This window comes from Bos taurus, chromosome 3 (genome assembly GCF_002263795.3).
Source record: "Bos taurus isolate L1 Dominette 01449 registration number 42190680 breed Hereford chromosome 3, ARS-UCD2.0, whole genome shotgun sequence".
NCBI lineage: Eukaryota > Metazoa > Chordata > Mammalia > Artiodactyla > Bovidae > Bos > Bos taurus.
Window position 1 is genome coordinate 34,313,317 of NC_037330.1, and position 14,378 is coordinate 34,327,694.

Sequence of the window (14,378 nt, forward strand, 5' to 3'; positions counted from 1 at the left end):
TCCCAGAGTTTACCCAAACTCATGTCTATCGAGTCAGTGATGCCATCCAACCATCTCATCTTCTGTTGTCTCCTTCTCCTGCCCTCAATCTTTCCCAGCATCAGGGTCTTTTCAAATGAGTCAGCCCTTCACATCAGGTGGCCAAAGTATTGGAGTTTCAGCTTCAACATCAGTCCTTCCAATGAAGACTCAGCACTGATCTCCCTTAGGATGGACTGGTTGGATCTCCTTGCAGTCCAAGAGACTCTCAAGAGTCTTCTCCAACACCACAGTTCAAAAGCATCAATTATTTGGCGCTCAGCTTGCTTTATAGTCCAACTCTCATATCCATACATGACTACTGGAAAAACCATAGCCTTGACTAGACGGACCTTAGTGGACAAAGTAATGTCTGACTCTTTGCCACCTCATGAACCACAGCATGCCAGGCCTTTTTAATATGCTGTTTAGGTTGGTCATAACTTTCCTTCCAAGGAATAAGCGTCCTTTAATTTCATGGCTGCAGTCACCATCTGTAGTGATTTTGGAACCCAGAAAAATAAAGTTAGACACTGTTTCCCCATCTAATTGCCATGAAGTGATGGGACCGGATGCCATGATCTTCGTTTTCTGAATGTTGAGTTTTAAGCCAACTTTTCACTCTCCTCTCACTTTCATCAAGAGGCTCTTTAATTCTTTTTCACTTTCTGCCATAAGGGTGGTATCATCTGCATATCTGAGGTTATTGATATTTCTCCCGGCAATCTTGATTCCAGCTTGTGCTTCTTCCAGCCCGGCGTTTCTCATGATGTACAATGCATATAAGTTAAATAAGCAGGGTGACAATACACAGCCTTAACGTACTCCTTTTCCTATTTGGAAGCAGTCTGTTGTTCCATGTCCAGTTCTAACTGTTGCTTCCTGACCTACATGTCTTACTATTTTGTTAATGACCCTGGCATTAAGAAATTTTTTGAGAATTGTATTAAAACTTTTTAGGTTGTGAGTGTTAGGACTTAAAAATAACATAAGCAGAAAAAACAATTTATTGGCTTATCCAATTCAAAGGAGAGAAAAAAAGGATGGAGTTGACTTCATTTTTCACTGGATCTAAAAGCTTGAAGAGAATCATGACTCTGCCCATCTTTATCCTAGTTTTGGTTTTACTCTCTTAGGAGCCTCAGTGTATCAAGGAATAAGATAGCTAGCAGTTCTAGGGCTCCATCCGTACAACTCCTGATCAAGAGAGTACTTTACTTCCAAATACCGAAGATTTCAAGCAAAGGGTGTGGCTGTCCTGGCTTTGGTCATTATTCTTCAGCTAGGAAGAAGTTGTGTTATAGCCTGGATCTCATGCCCTACCTCCTTGTGAAGAAGGCCTTAGAGTGGGGCTGGGAGCTCGGTACTGCTATTAGCAAGAAAGGGAAAGAGAGATTGGGCAGATAGACATAACAAGTGTGCACTGACTTGATTCATGAGCTTGCTTATTAACTGAATTCTAACAGTAAGGTGTTGTGGCTCTTTTTCAGTATATAGAGCTGCACTGTGTAATATGGTAGCCACTAGCCATAGGGGCTGTTTAGTCAATTAAAATTGAAATTAAAATTACTCAGTTAGGAGAAGGAAATGGCAACCCTCTCCAGTATTCCTGTCTGGGAAATCCCATGGACAGAGGAGCTTGGTGGGCTACAGTCCATGGGGTTGCAAAGAGATGTGACTTAAGTGATTGAACAGCAGTAGCAGCAAGCCTTTAACAGCTCACTCACAGTTCATGCCACGTGCAGATGTGCATTTAATGTTTTGATGAAAAAGGCAAAAAAAAAAAAATCTTCTGTTGCACTACTTATATTTCAAATGCTCAACAGCCCCATGGCTAGTGGCTACTGCACTGAACAGTGCTAATATATTTCATTACAGACGAATTTGGATAGTGCTGACCTATAGCATTCTGGTGCACTCTCCTAAGTTAATTTACTTTTTTTTTTGTTTTTTGTTTTTTTAAATTTACTATGAAAAACCTCAAGCATATACAAAATAGTATCTTGAGCCCTGAGCTTCAGCAGTTAACCAATCTAATGTAATATCTTATCTTCTGGGAGGGGCAGTGTTATTTTAAAGCAAATCACAGGTACTATTGTGTCATTTCATGTATAAGTACTCCAGTATGTTTCTCTAAAAGGCTAAAAAAGCCGAAATACTGTTACCATACCCTAATAAAAATTAGCCTTAATTCCTCAATATTCCAACTCATGCCCAATCAATCCCTGTTTAACTCTCCTCATTTGTCTCAAAATAGCTTTCAGTTTTATTAGTTTTCTATTGCTGCTGTAACAAGTTACTGCAAATACAGTGACAAGACAAATTCATTATCTTTGCAGCTTTCAAGGTCAGAAGTGTTTGACGTGGTCTTTACTGGGCTAAAATCAAAGTACCAGTGTGGCTGCGTTCCTTTCTGGATGTCTTAGAAGAGAATCTGTTCACTTGCCTTTTCCAGCTTTTAGAGGCTACATTCCTTGACTTACCATCTTCTTCCATCTTCAAAGCTAGTAATGTTGCATCTCTCTGACCCTTCTTCCATCGTCGTAGCTCCCCTAACCCCCAGCTGGGAAAGATTTTCTGCTTTCAAGGACCCATGTGATTATATTGGACCCACCTGGAGAGACCAGGCTGCTCTCCTTATTTCAAGGCCTTGATCACAGCAAAATCCCTTTTACCGTGCAACATTCCCAGATTCTGAGGATTAGCACATGGACATCTTTGGGGGGCTGTTACTCTGCCTACCACAGATTCTTAGTAACAGGATCTAAACAGGGTGTCACACATTCCATTTGGTGAGTATGTCTAAATTTCTTTTAATCTCTAATAGCTCCCCTCCCCATTTTCTTTAACATGAAGCTCTTTAAAAAGAATTCATACCTTTTTTTTAAGCGAGCATGTTTATTAGTTGCTCAAGTAGAGTGTCGGAGAGTTAGCTATGATTCACGTGAAATTGTTGGTTTTACTGTAACCTGGTTTCTTTAGGTAAAAACTGAAATATTAATTCTAAGTGTAGAAATTTTAAAATGAGGGAAATAGTTCACTTGGCCTCTCTCCACAGTGGAGAGAGGTGCTGTCTGGAGAGTCATTTGGCTGCTTCCCAAGAGGCCTCAGGAGGTTACTTGGGAGAATGTATTGTAGCTGAGTTTGATTTGCAGCATGGCAGGCTTGGAAACTGATTTCGTCAGCAAATAGAGAGCACATCCATCTCTTGGGGTGACTCAGACTCAAAGAAACCAAATTCATAAGACCATCGTTTGTAAATGGATGCTAATTTACAGATCTAATGTAAAACTTGCATTGTGTGGCCAACAAATTCCCTTCTCTAGGCAGTGGGAAACATTAATTATGAGGGTGAACCAGAATTTGGGGAGTTACATGAATGCTTTACCTAGAGCATCTGGTAAGATAAGGTTAGGGCTGATATAGAAACATGGAAAAATGGCTCCCCAGGGCTTGAAGCAATACAGAGGGGGTATGTTGCCTGGGATCTACCTTTAAGACTGCCTTATGGGACTTCCCTGGTGGTCCAGTGGTTAAGACTATGTATTCCAATGCAGTGCCTTCAAACCCTGATTGGGGAGCTGAAATCTGACATGCCTCCCAGCCAAAAACCAAAACATAAAACAATGTTGTAACAAATTCAATAAAGACTTTAAAAATGGTGCCCCCCCCCCTCCAAAAAAAGACTGCCTTGTTACTGACACTGGAAACTTGTCTTTGAGTTTTCACTTCCATTGACAATACCCATCCAAGCATTATCTGTTTGTCAGCTTTAAGGTGACTTTGTGTTTCTACTCTAAGTAGTTTAAATGTTCATCTTAGAGATAGTTCAAAGGGGGCAATTTTATTTTTAAATTCTTCAGGGAAGCTTCATAGTTGCCCATTAGAATTGACAACACTGAGCATTGTGCCTGACAATACTTTTTCAAGAGCCCCACCTGAGTCCCAGAACATTCCCAGTTCTCTAGGCCTGATTTTCTTAGGATCTCTATGCTTCCCTTCTTAACACAAATAGAGACTGAGGGTGGATGACCAGTGAGCAAGATGTTAAGTGTGTTGTTGAGGCTTCTGCTTTTCCTGGGTCCTAGTGATGGCTACATGAGCTAGTCAGACTTAGGTTATAGGTTGGATCAAGGAAAACATTTTGATGTATCAGACAAGTATTAATTAGGTACCTATTGAGAGAGTCATTTCCTAGGCAGGTTGATAGGGAGTCTAGGGGTCCGCAAGGAGAGAGGGGTCTGGAATTCTCAAGGAGGAAGAAAGGACAAACTTTTTTCTTTCTCCACATACCTTAGGATTATATAACAATAGTGTATCCTGCCTAAGGACAGTCTTTGGATTCAAACTTCTGTTATCTTAAAATGTAAATTATGGGAGTAGACCTGGTCTTTACAAGGATGTATCTTGCCTGAGGACAGTGTTATGGGAGTAGGTCTGATGAGGTCTTTACAACCTCCAGACATTCTTTGGATTATATAACCTCATTGTTAACGCTAGCAAGCGGGTACTCTTTCTGCCCCCTTCTGATGCCTATGTCAGAAGCTTTCTCTATCTCCTTTATACTTTAATAAAACCGTATTACACAAAAGCTCTGAGCGATCAAGCCTCGTCTCTGGCCCCGGATTGAATTCTTCTCCTCCGGGGGCCAAGAATCCCGGTGTATTCGCGTGATTCAACAACAACCTTTCGCTATTATACTTGAGGCATAGCACAGATACCATTTTGCTTTATGGTATCTGGATAAATGGGATTCTAAAGTTATAGAAATAAAGTCAGGAGCATATTTTTTATGTTATCAGTAGATTGATCAGAGTTTCAATTTGAACTTTTGTATAAAATCCAAATTCATATGTTATTTGTAGCACTGAATCTTTGCACATGCTGTATTATACTTAACACAGAAAGCCTGGTAAACTGTTACAAAGTTGTTGGGTGTATTCTTTAAAATAAGAAGAACAATAGCTAAAAGAGAATTCATTTTGTCATTTGCCTTTGTGTGGCCATTTTAAATAAATAAAAATTTATTAGAAAAGAGCCTGATTAGATATGGATCAAACTCTAAAGAAATATTACTACTATACTTAATTTTTCTGAACTTGGGTTTTTGTAAGTATTTGAGGGACACATGAACTTATAATAAGACACCTACATAGATTTTGGTGAATATGCTTTTCTTCAATTTCTATAGCAAGTTCTACTAAACATGGTCTTAAGCTTATTCAGTTCAGTTCAGTCGCTCAGTCGTGTCTGACTCTTTGCGACCCCATGAATCGCAGCACGCCAGGTCTCCCTGTCCATCACCAACTCCCGGAGTTCACTCAGACTCATGTGCATCCAGTCGTTGATGCCATCCAGCCATCTCATCCTCTGTCGTCCCTTTTTCCTCCTGCCCCCAATCCCTCCCAGCATCAGGGTCTTTTCCAATGAGTCAACTCTTCGCATGAGGTGGCCAAAGTATTGGAGTTTCAGCTTCAGCATCAGTCCCTCCAGTGAACACCCAGGACTGATCTCCTTTAGAATAGACTGGTTGGATCTCCTTGCAGTCCAAGGGACTCTCAAGAGTCTTCTCCAACACCACAGTTCAAAAACATCAATTCTTCGGCAGTCAGCTTTCTTCACAGTCCAACACTCACATCCATATTGCTGGAGACTAACTAGCTTTATCCTGAAATACCCATCTCAAATTACAATGTTTAGTGTGCTTTATGTATTTGTAGGGGAGCAAAATTTGCCACAATGAAATGTATCTCTGGCATGAGGATTATTTTAGGTTTATTATTTTTAAGAAACAAAAGACTCAGGAAGTCTTTCTTATCTCCCCCTTAAATACCTAGAGGAACTTAGATAAAGGACCTGGTCCAGGAAGAACACTATTGCCAGTGATGTCTACACAGTGTGGGCTAAGTGTGGTGGGGGAGCTCTGCAGGGCCTGAAGACCCAGTTCCCTTTGTGTCCTGCTGTCACTGCATGGCCCAGCAAACATTTGTTTACCAAACATTTCCCTTCTTCCTATAAATTGTTTTCTTTCCATTTGAAGTCCCAAACCCTAACCCCTTCTCTTTCTCAGATGGCATATAAGCCTCAATTGCCTAACTTGGTTTGGAGTCTCATATTCTTATGGAGCCCCCATACATAAGTAATTCAGTTCATTATTTTCTCCTGTTAATCTGTCTTGTGTCAATTTAATTATTAGGTCAACCAAAAGAACAAGAGTAGGGGGAAATTTCCCCCTCCCCAACAGTTGATGCAGTCAGGATAATCTTCACTGGCTGGAAAAAACAAAAAATCTCCCCAAACTGCTACAGATGAAGAGATACTGGGACCTCTGACAAAAGCCAGCAGGAGGTAAAACTTTCTCACCATGTCAGCCTCCCAGATCTCTTGTCTGCAGGTTCCAGTGAAATCGAAAGTGATGAGAACCTTTTTTCCCTATTTCTAAATTTAGATTAGCAGGAGAAAATATTTGTGAATTGAGTCCCTTGGGCATAATAATTTCATTAAAAATTTGGTAAATGAGTTCTCTCAGCTTTTATTGATCCTTTTCCTCCCAGAGATGGTCACTGTTTTTCTTTGTGTGTTGTGTCGTTTGTTTTGTCTAGGTCTTAAGAGCTTGGCTTTATGACCAATGAGAGTGTTCTCTGTGGTCTTCACCATCAGGAAGATGCATGTATCGGCATGCATTTGGCAGTCAGACAGTCAAATAGACTGGGATTCTGAGCAGCTGTAGCCTGTTGGTCAGAAGTCAAGGTTTCAACCTAGCCTTGCGACTGGCTTCTCTTTTCCAACTGTGCCAACAATTGGGGGTCCCAGTCAACAAGGAGCCTTTGTCTTCTCAACGTTAGTTGTTTTGTAGTGCTGGAAAAGTCCAATTCCTGTGGCACCTGCATGGTGTCACAGATTAGTGGGTCTTTGACTGGAGGTATTTCACGTTCTCATGAGAAACTGGAGACACTGCAGTATATCATTCTTACCACCCATGATTACAGAGGCCTTTGCTTTCTTGATGAACTCTGGTAATGAACTTTCTGTATCTTATGGGGGCTACATTCTTTGTGCCTCTTGCATTTTTGGTTAAGCCATAAAAAGGTTTACTGGTTTGAGTCATATTTGAGATTATTAGATCCTACTCATCAAAGGCCAGAGGGTGAATCATTTGAATTGGCTATATTGAAAAGGAAAGATTTTAGAGAATTCCCATTCAAAAACCAAGTTTAAAAGTGGGTTAAAAAATATACATATATAATGGCTACCTTAAGGGACTCCCTTAATAAGATGGAAGGATAGAAATTAGAACAAAAGTCAGAATCTGTTCAGATTCCTTCTTATTTGCCTTCAGCTATTTGCAGATATTATAAAAAATTAGGACATTTGAGGTTTAATTGTTCTATACTTAAGAAAAAGAAAGAAAAAAAGAAAAACAATTTGGAAGTTGGGGTGACAAAACATTCATTCAGCTCAGTCGTGTCCGACTCTTTGCAACCCCATGAGTTACAGCATGCCAGGCCTCCCTGTCCATCACCAACTCCCAGAGTTCACTCAAACTCATGTGCATCAAGTTGGTGATGCCATCCAGCCATCTCATCCTCTGTCGTCCCCTCTCCTCCTGCCCCTAATCCCTCCCAGCATCAGAGTCTTTACCAATGAGTCAACACTTCGCATGAGGTGGCCAAAGTACTGGAGTTTCAGCTTCAGCATGAGTCCCTCCAATGAACACCCAGGACTGATCTCCTTTAGGATAGACTGGTTGGATCTCCTTGCAGTCCAAGGGACTCTCAAGAGTCTTCTCCAACATCACAGTTCAAAAGCATCAATTCTTTGGCGCTCAACTCTCTTCACAGTCCAACTCTGACATCCATATATGACCACTGGAAAAACCATAGCCTTGACTAGACAGACCTTTGTTAGCAAAGTAATATCTCTGCTTTTCAATATACTATCTAGGTTGGTCATAACTTTCCTTCCAAAGAGTAAGTGTCTTTTAATTTCATGGCTGCAGTCACCATCTGCAGTGATTTTGGAGCCCCCAAAAATAAAGTCTGACACTGTTTCCACTGTTGCCCCATCTATTTGCCATGAAGTGATGGGACCGGATGCCATGATCTTCGTTTTCTGAATGTTGAGCTTTAAGCCAACTTTTTCACTCTCCTCTTTCATTTTCATCAAGAGAGTCTTTAGTTCCTCTTCACTTTCTGCCATAAGGGTGGTGTCATCTGCATATCTGAAGTTATTGATATTTCTCCCGGAAATCTTGATTCCAGCTTGTGCTGCCTGCAGCCCAGCGTTTCTCGTAATGTACTCTGCATATAAGTTAAATAAGCAGGGTGACAATATACAGCCTTGACGTACTCCTTTTCCTATTTGGAACCAGTCTGTTGTTCCATGTCCAGTTCTAACTGTTGCTTCCTGACTTGCATATAGGTTTCTCAAGAGGCAGGTCAGGTGGTCTGCCATCTCTTTCAGAATTTTCCACACTTTATTGTGATCCACACAGTCAAAGGCTTTGGCATAGTCAAGAAAGCAGAAATAGATGTTTTTCTGGAACTCTCTTGCTTTTGCGATGAAGCAGCGGATGTTGGCAATTTGATCTCTGGTTCCTCTGCCTTTTCTAAAACCAGTTTCAACATCTGGAAGTTCACAGTTCACGTATTGCTGAAGCCTGGCTTGGAGAATTTTGAGCATTACTTTACTAGCAATTGTGTGGTAGTTGGAGCATTCTTTGGCATAGCCTTTCTTTGGGATGGGAATGAAAACTGACCTTTTCCAGTCCTATGGCCACTGCTGAGTTTTCCAAATTTGCTGGCATATTGAGTGCAGCACTTTCACAGCATCATCTTTCAGGATTTGAAATAGCTCAACTGGGATTCCATCACCTCCACTAGCTTTGTTCGTAGTGATGCTTTCTAAGGCCCACATGACTTCACATTCCAGGATGTCTGGCTCTAGGTCAGTGATCACACCATGGTGATTATCTGGGTCGTGAAGCTCTTTTTTGTACAGTTCTTCTGTGTATTCTTGCCATCTCTTCTTAATATCTTCTGCTTCTGTAAGGTCCATACCATTTCTGTCCTTTATCGAGCCCATCTTTGCATGAAATATTCCCTTGGTATCTCTAATTTTCTTGAAGTGATCTCCAGTCTTTCCCATTCTGTTTTCCTCTATTTCTTTGCATTGATCTCTGAGGAAGGCTTTCTTATCTCTCCTTGCTATTCTTTGGACTCTGCATTCAGATGCTTATATCTTTCCTTTTCTCCCTTGCTTTTCACTTCTCTTCTTTTCACAGCTATTTGTAAGGCCTCCCCAGACAGCCATTTTGCTTTTTTGCATTTCTTTTCCATGGGGATGGTCTTGATCCCTGTCTGCTGTACAATGTCACGAACCTCCATCCATAGTTCATCAGGCACTCTATCAGATCTAGTCCCTTAAATCTATTTGTCACTTCCACTGTATAATCATAAAGGATTTGATTTAGGTCATACCTGAATGGTCTAGTGGTTTTCCCCACTTTCTTCAATTTAAGTCTGAATTTGGCAATAAGGAGTTCATGGTCTGAGCCACAGTCAGCTCCTGGTCTTGTTTTTGCTGACTGTATAGAGCTTCTTCATCTTTGGCTACAAAGAATATAATCAATCTGATTTCGGTGATTTGACCATCTGGTGATGTCCATGTGTAGTGTCTTCTCTTGTGTTGTTGGAAGAGAGTGTTTGTTATGATCAGTGGGTTCTCTTGGCAAAACTTTATTAGCCTTTGCCCTGCTTCATTCTGTACTCCAAGGCCAAATTTGCCTGTTACTCCAGGTGTTTCTTCGGAGAAGGCAATGGCACCCCGCTCCAGTACTCTTGCCTGGAAAATCCCATGCATGGAGGAGCCTGGTAGGCTGCAGTCCATGGGGTCGCTAGGAGTCGGACACGACTGAGTGACTTCACTTTCACTTTTCACTATCATGCATTGGAGAAGGAAATGGCAACCCACTCCAGTGTTCTTGCCTGGAGAATCCCAGGGACGGGGGAGCCTGGTGGGCTGCCATCTCTGGGGTCGCACAGAGTCGGACACGACTGAAGTGACTTAGCAGCTTAGCTGCCAGGTGTTTCTTGACTTCCTACTTTTGCATTGCTGTCCCCTATAATGAAAAGGACATCTTTTTTGGGTGTTAGTTCTAAAAGGTCTTGTAGTTCTTCGTAGTACTGTTCAATTCAGCTTCTTCAGCGTTACAAAACATTAAATGACTATAAACTAGTCCTGGAAGCCATAAATAGCCACAAAAAATGACTGGACAGAAATATGGGTTGTACCCCATTTGTAGATAGATATGGCTGGAAAGAAAATGTAGGTTATGGGACTTCGTAGTGATCCATGGGGTTGCAAAGAGTCGGGTACAACTTAGCGACTGAACAACAACAAGAAGAAGCGATTCAGTGGTTAAGGCTTTGCGCTTCCAATGTAAGGGACAGGTTGCAATGCCTAGTTGGGGAACAAAGGTCCCACAGGCTATGCAGCATGGCCAAAAAATTGTATATTAAAAAAAGGATCCCGCCAGCTCCGGCTTGCTGCCTGCCCACTCCCGGGTGTAGGGTGTGTGTTTATGGCGGAGGTGGGGAGGGGGCGGTTCAGGGGACGTTCCTGCCGCTGCTGCCGCTTCTTTCACACTTTAGTTGGGAGCCAAGTGCCCGCGCTCAGTTACTGAAGAGCTGGCCGCCCGCCGCAGTCTCCAGCACGGAGGCACTTCAGCCGGGCTTCCAGGCTCTTACCTACCCCGGACTCTGGGAGGAGGGGAAGACCGGGACTCACCGTGGGAAGGAGGAGGGAAAAAGAGAAGCAGAGAGGAGGACGGGGTGTGTGTGGAGGGGGAGGGGACGGTGGCGGGAGGCTTGCCACCTTCGGGCACCGCTCCCCGCCCCCCCAGCCAGCCCCCCCCACCAAGTGAGCTCCCAAGTTGGAGATGGATTGAAATTTCTTTCAAAACTTGAAAACAAGAAACAAAGTGTTGTATGGACAGAAGATTAAGATGCATCATGTCGGGACCCCAAGTGCTTTATACTAAATAATATACCACGAGCAGCAGATCATAAGGAAAACTCTAGAAATTGCATATAGGGTGCATACGTCTTGACCGACTCAGCAAGAAGGTGGATTTATGTCCCCATGTCTGTAGAGATGATTTACAGTTCAGCCCAGCTGAAGCTGACGGAATGAGACTATGGGCTGTGCCTCTGCCAAGCATGTTGCCACTGTTCAAAATGAAGAGGAAGCCCAGAAAGGGAAGAACTACCAGAACGGAGATGTGTTTCGCGATGAGTATAGGATCAAACCGGTGGAAGAGGTCAAATACATGAAAAACGGGGCAGAAGAGGAGCAGAAGATAGCAGTCAGGAACCAAGAAACCTTGGAAAAAAGTGAGAGTTCAAATGTAAGACTTTAATAAAGAGATTCCAGGATTAGTTCATCAACCCAGAGCAAACATGTACATCTCTGAAACCCAACAAGAATTCTTCAGAATGTTGGATGAAAAAATTGAAAAGGGTCAAGATTACTGTTCGAAAAAAGAAGATACCACATAAAGCGGGAGCTGCTACTGTGTTAAATAGGTTACACCCCAGTTGAAATCTTTGCAAAGGACTGTTTTCTTCAGCCAACAGCACTATAGCAAAAGATTGTTCCATATTGTATGCCCCATTAAATTACAGTGTTTCTTAATGAACTTGCAAAGGAATATTGCTAAAAACAAACAAAAACTGTTATCAAACTTTCTTTGTTGCTGCTAGTTAAAACTTGTAACTTTGCACTTCTCTCAGTGTCCAGGTCTGCAAAATCCTGCAGTATCACCTTAAAGATACCGTTCTACAGATGCTCTCCAACCTGTTTTCTATAAGATGAGGTAGTGGTGAACTCAGATATCCAACTTCTGTTCTAGACTGGTTCTGCTTCTAAGACAAGCGCCTCCTTACCCCGTCCCTCCTCTCTGCCCGGAGCAGTCCAGAGTCTTGCTTCTCACTGGCAGTGTTGTGCTTTGGAGATGGGATGGTTGCTATGGCAAGGCTAGCTTCTTTGCTAAGAAGTAGAGACACTATTGTCGATTCAAAGCATGTTGTGACATGACTCCTGGAAGTGACATAGGAGTGAGCGGCAGGTGATTTCATTTCCTGGGTCTCTTAAAGATCAAGCTTGCAACATCAGTTTTGCTCAGATACAGCAGAAGTGCCATACAATCATTTAGAATCCTTCTTGCCCACTTTTTTTTCCTAAGAAAATTAAACATTTTACTGTTTTTATATTAAAAAAAAAAAAAAGAAAATGTGTGTTACCCTCCCTTTGTGACTAGCAAACTGCTGCCAGTCTTAAAGGAAATTACAACCTAGGATGACAATGGCATTATGAGGAATGTTCCAATTAGATAAGATCATTTAAAAAGTGTACTTAAAAGCAAGGGCTTCCAAATCAAACAAATAGAATTGGATACCTATTTTCATTGGTATGCAGGAACTGCCAAGAGGCCTCCAAATTCCAAAATAGCTTCATTGAAAAATTTGTTGTAAAAGGCATAAATAAGATGGGAGGCCAATGGTCTGACTGAACTTGTGATTTATAACTCAAATTCAGAGCATAATAGGAAATTTTTTTAGACCTTTTCCCCTAAGCTAAATGTACCCAGATAGAAAAGCATTGCAGCATAAGTGGATGGACAAATCATTCCTATGATAAGCAACTAAACTTACTGATTTCTCTCAAAAGGTTTGTAAGTATTCTAGCCTTAGAAAATCAAACCCCTTCTTGGAGGAACTTGCTTTCCTTCCCTCTGCCTTTGGAATGTAAGTGTTCTACAAACTTTAGGGAGGTTTTTTTTTTTTTAATGTAGTATAGTTGATTTACAGTGTTATGTTATTTTCTGCTGTACAACTAACTGTTCTATATATAGAATATATATTCTTTTTTATTATGGTTCATTATATGACATTGAATATAATTCCCTGTGCTATACAGTAGGACCTTATTGTTTATCTATTTTATATATAGTACTTTGTATCTGCTAATCTGTATCTCCTAATTTATCCTTCTCCCACCTCCTTTCCCCTTTGATAACCATAAGTTTGTTTTCTATGTCTGTGAATCTGTTTCTGTTTTGTAAATAAATTCATTTGTTTCATGTTTTAGATTCCACGTATAAGTTTTATCATATGGTATAGATATATCTTTCTCTGTCTGATTTATTTCACTTAGTATGATAATCTCTTGGTCCATCCATGTTACTACAAATGGCATTATTTCCTTTTTTTATGGCTGAGTAGTGTGGTGTTGGAGAAGACTCTTGAGAGTCCCTTGGACTGCAAGGAGATCCAACCAGTCCATCCTAAAGGAGATCAGTCCTGGGTGTTCATTGGAAGGACTGATGCTGAAGCTGAAACTCCAATACTTTGGCTACCTCATGTGAAGAGTTGACTCATTGGAAAAGACCCTGGTGCTGGGAGGGATTGGGGGCAGGAGGAGGAGGGGACGACAGAGGATGAGATGGCTGGATGGCATCACCGACTTGATGAACATGAGTTTGGGTAGACTCCAAGAGTTGGTGATGGACAGGGAGGCCTGGCGTGCTACAATTCATGGGGTTGCAAAGAGTCGGACATGACTGAGCAACTGAACTGAATTGAATTGAGTGTCGTATTCCAGTGTGTGTGTGTATCTTTATCCATTCATCTTTTGTTGGACATCAAGATTGCCTCTGTGTCTTGGCTATTGTAAACAGTGCTGCTAAGAACTGGATATTTCCCAGGTGGCTCAGTGATAAAGAATCAGTGTGCAATGCAGGAGGCGCAGGTTTGATCCCTGGGTCAGGAAGATCCTCTGTAGAAGGAAATGGCAACCAGAGCTTGGAGGGTCACGGTCCATGGGATCCCAAGAGTCAGATTTGACTTAGTGACTGAACAGCAACAAATAGTTGTTTTCACAAGTTCAGTAAGAATCGGTTCTTCTTGTAACAGGACACAATTGGACATATTAGCTATATTACCAAGTCTATGGTTGGATTATCATATTTAAGAGAGACATACATAGACCAGAAATATGATCAGAATGCTTTAAGAAACTAAGGTTGACTTTATGTAGCCAATAAAATCTCAAGGAGAAACAGACTGCTGTCTTGCTTGCAGAGTTTTCAGCAACCATACTAAGTAAGGAAGATCAATTCCTGACAGGTTACAGGAACTTCAGGTTATTGGGGGACCTTGAAAGATAAGAATTTACCCCAATATATATGAGTTAAAGGCAGTTCAAATGGTAAGTTGTCAACTTGACTTCTTGGCCTCAAGAGACGTTTAAAAGTCCAATCTTAAATTCCATGTGAAATTTTCCAACAAAGCAGTTTAGGA

At 41.5% G+C, this 14,378-nt stretch overlaps 1 pseudogene; it reads left to right on the forward strand.

Moving 5' to 3' along the window:
* Window positions 1-717: 717 nt before the first annotated feature.
* LOC132344865 (uncharacterized protein C1orf21-like) lies at window positions 718-13,115 on the forward strand (annotated as a pseudogene).
* Window positions 13,116-14,378: the final 1,263 nt, after the last annotated feature.